Genomic DNA, 4,337 nt, shown 5'->3' on the forward strand with positions numbered 1-4,337 from the left:
AGCTTAGAAGAGGAGATTTTCAAATTTTTAATTACGTTAATAATTCCGTCACAACTAAGCCTGACAGGATCCATTGGAAAGCTTATGTGGCATGCATAGTCTCTAATGTCAGTAATGTGAGTTTTGGTACTTGAAAACGCAGCACTAAAGGTCTCATTAAAGATGCCAGCGACCTCGCTGCTTGAATAGGATTTGATAGAGAGTCAACGAGGGATACAAGTGACTAGTCTTGTTGATTGACACTACTCCAAAATTTTTTTGGATTGTTCGTTAGGAGCGTCGGTAACGTCACATTAAAATAGTAGTGTTTCGATTCCTTTAAAGACTTCTTGTAACTGTTAACAATTTTTTGGACTGCTGACCAGTGCTCACGCTTTCCAGAATGCTTAGCTTTGCTGAGAAGCCTCCTTTTTGTTTGCCAGATGTTTTAATGAGCGGTTGTACCATGGACACTGCCGGTTGGTTAAAAGCTTTTTTCGAGGAATATACAAGTCGACCAGCTCGCAAAGCCTGTCTCTGAAAAGGTGCCAATTGGTATTTACGGATCTTTCGTTGAAATTTGCCAGAAATTCGTCAAGGAGGTGTACAAGTGCTTTATTTATCGCAGCGTAATTTCCCTTAGCATAATCATATATTAGTTTTATATTGTTATACGACGTTCGAGCAGGGAAGTTCAACATGACATGTAATAAAGAATGATCGCTTATACCTGATAAGAAGGTAATATTAGATACAGCATCGGGGGCTGTTGTTAGCAACAAGTCTAATACATTGGAAGTTGAAGATGCGACACTCGTAGGCTGCGTGATGAAATGTGTTAAGCAAAAGCCTGAACAAGCATTTAAATAGTTAGACAATTCTGACGTAGAGTTGTTTGCGGTATACGGAACGCTAGACCAGGTAATATTAGGGAAATTAAAATCACGAAATAAAAAACTAGAAAAATTCGGAAATTTGGCACACACCGGGCTTAGCGTGTCATGAAGTTGACTGGAAAAACCAATCCCAGTGGAAGGCGAACGGTAGCATGCACAAAATACAAGTTTTTGATATTCAGTCGAGATCTGAACACATAAAAACTCCAGTGACATAGCAATATCAATGTGAAGGCTATCAACATCGTTCGCGACGGCAATGAGAACACCGCCACCTCGTGCGACTGCGCGATCACAGCGAAATAGGAAGTACCGCTTTTCGGTAGCTAGGATTTCCGTGCTTCTAACACAATCATTCAGCCATGTTTTCGTTAGGACAATAATGTCGGCCGATGTGGTATCGGCTGCACAGGAAAGGTCATCACGATTTCGCACAACACTGCGTATATTGATGAATAGTACTGAAATTCCAGAGATCGGCCGCGCATGTGGACGAAAGCGCCCAGCCAGCTGTCTCGAGCCAGCAGAACCACCCGCGGCACTAGAATCAAAACGTAAAGTAGTAGCATACACGCCAGTTTGTTCACAAACTTTATCACTTTCAGCACAATAGGTGTTGCGTAAGAATAACCTTACGTATCTCAGTTTAAAGCGCGTATTGGGCGCAGTTTCCTTCGCAATTTCCACCAGTTTTTTCTAGCATGCCTTGTAGATGGACAAAATCTTCAGACATGGAAACGTCGGAGTCTCAGTTTAGACTGAGCGTTTAGCAGCATTTCTTTTGTTTTGTAGTTTCAAAATTTTACCATTATTGGTCGCGTTTTGGTAGGGTCTGCAATGCCGATTCGGTGGGGCCGGGCGATATCAGTACTAGAAATGGTAATTGACATTTCCTGCTGTATTGCATTCACAATTTTTTCTTCTGATTGCAACCATGTTTCGGTGCCTCCAGCGCCTTCAGATATACAGAAACATAAGAGGTTATCTCTGCCGGATCTATCTTCGGGAACATTCATTCGGGGCCTTAATGAGTAATTTGCTTTGGCTAAGCTTTCAGCAGCTGCTTTGAGAGCATTCGGGTCCTGATGGAAGAATTCAAGACCCGCAAGTTCAGTCTCAGCAGTAGTAAGCCGGTTCGAAATATCAGTGACCTTCACGTCTAGTTCCTCTTGGTTGCATGTAATAGTTTTAATTGAGTTCAATATTTCGACCTGCCCCTGTTCAATGTTTGTTGAGCGGATTCTTAGGTCCTCCAGAAAAGAAGGGCGAATATGGCACCGCTGTTAGATTCGGGCGTCGGGTTTTGAGTGTTGCCACGAGTGTTATGGCCAGGGCCAGGGTTTATTTCAACGTCTCCGGACAAAAGCACTTTGAGCACACAGTAACACTGGCATACATTTTCTAACAGCACTTGTGGGCAAGGGAGCATAACGAGGGAGACATCATTTGAACGCTTGGATGAAGCTGGACTAACCTGAAGGATGAAATAACGAAAGACATCGGTGAACCACATCGTGTCGCTGCTCCCATGCCCACTGAAGGGGTAGCGACGGTGCAGTTCATTTATATCTTCTGCGATGGTTGATGTCGTTGTCGATCCGGGGTAAACATCTTGCGAAGCGGTGATCAATTGCGCCATGAAAGCATTCCATGGGCCGCTAGAGCATTTGTCGCTTGACGCCGGCGCACTCCCGGCAAAAAGCGCTGATGGGATTCCGTCGTGGCACAAAACCGGATCCGAAGCGACGCTGCCAGTGTAGATGACAGGAAACTGAAGGATGAAAAAACGAAAGACATTGATGAACCACATCGTGTCGCTGCTCCCATGCCCACTCAGTTACTTGTGACATGGGCTGAGGACATGACTGCCGAACTAGAGTGTTAAGGTGCATTGCGGGTGGTGTTTAGTGTGTATATGGTGCGCGTCATGGCCCTCAGTTAGTGGCGAACGATCTTCAGTGCCTCGGACGGACACAGTGTAATACACCCCCTCTGATGGCCACAATAACTTCGTTCTCGGCGCTTGTGGATGTCTAGAATATTCCGAGGCAATATTCTTCAGTGGGGGCAGTGTAACAAGCTGCCTCCCCTTTAGAGTGGAAGTTATGGGATCTCCTACCTTACATATAAAGCGGAACTTACGGGATCTCCCCGCTCCTCCGAGCATGCGCCGACGTGATGTTCCGGGCAGCGTAACTTACGGGACCGCGCGTCCTTGACGCGGCCACAGTGCAAGCAGCCGAGAGTATAAAAAGGCAGACCGCAGCACGCCCGCGGCAGTGCGCTCTGGGAAGGTTCAGTCTTCGGAGCCTCTCTCACGGCCGCTCAGGCAAAACGTCTTGTTTTTTACCGAGCCTGCGATCAACTAACTCATCTTTGCTCCTCTTGTACGGCCGCCGCTATACCGATCAAATATGCGTCTCGACGCCCCATCTAACAAGAAAGTCGGGAGAATTCTTTTTTCGCCACAGATTGTCGGTTAAATAAATATTGTTTTCGCCTTTGTTTAAACTTTAAGCTGGCTGAGTTTCTTTGTTGCTCTGCTTTCTGTGTAACTCTTGCATATTTCTAATAGTTCTTCGTTATCTTCATAGCTTTATTTTATTGCAGTGTTTGTTCATTGTTTTTTTCCTTTTTCATTTACTGAGTCGTCTTTTATCGTTATCGTGCCGTTGCATTTCTCGTTTTTTTGTTGTTCTATTATTACGCAGTATAATTTAGACTACTGGTTAGTAATATGCCTTTGCTTGTTAATCAAAACGTGACTTACTTGAACTTATTTCTCAATCGCACAGCGACACACGTACTTCACGGGTTGACCGGCCTAACTTTTAACTGTGTTCTCAAATTTCATAGAGGGACGACGGGTAACCGCGAAGGGGACCCGCGCCTCTGTTGACCCTAAAGGCGGGGGTTTCAACTTCTGCAGCGGTACCGTCAGGCACGGCTTTTGGTTCGGCGTAGCGAGTCGTCTATTGGGGGCCCCATGGTCCACTCATTGCCCAAGAATGAAGTCGGGAAGCGGCCGAGGAGGTCCATCCCAATTTTGAAAGGGCTCAGCGGGGGTTGGAATGGGGTCCAGCATCAGCGCAAATCTCGTTGGAAGTGCGTTCCGTCTGTGACTCTGCGTTTTGAATTAGGTAATAACACTTCAGTTGGATACGGTGGAACTTACGTGCATGTTCGAGATGCACTGCTGTCGGCTCATCGTGAAACGCCTGCAGAAATCCTGTGCAAGGTTCTTCGATGCAAGCAGGTGGGCGGTCCAAAGTTCTTCACGGGGACGTCACTCTGTAAGGCGAAGGTAGAACGAAAGGAAGATGGTTTGCACGATATGAAGAAGAACTGAACAAGGGTAAATGGGGTACGCCTCATTTAGCACATGAGCCAACGTTTCGAGAAATGGACTTGTCGTCCACTTGTCGAAACGTTGGTTCATCTGCGAACTGAGGCGTACCCCAT

General features: G+C 46.0%; 1 pseudogene; it reads right to left on the reverse strand.

Moving 5' to 3' along the window:
- Positions 1–726: 726 nt before the first annotated feature.
- Positions 727–4,337, reverse strand: LOC146201222 (uncharacterized; annotated as a pseudogene).

The sequence above is a fragment of the Amblyomma maculatum genome, chromosome 2 (genome assembly GCF_055883805.1).
Source record: "Amblyomma maculatum isolate TAMU_Amacu chromosome 2, ASM5588380v1, whole genome shotgun sequence".
Lineage (NCBI taxonomy): Eukaryota > Metazoa > Arthropoda > Arachnida > Ixodida > Ixodidae > Amblyomma > Amblyomma maculatum.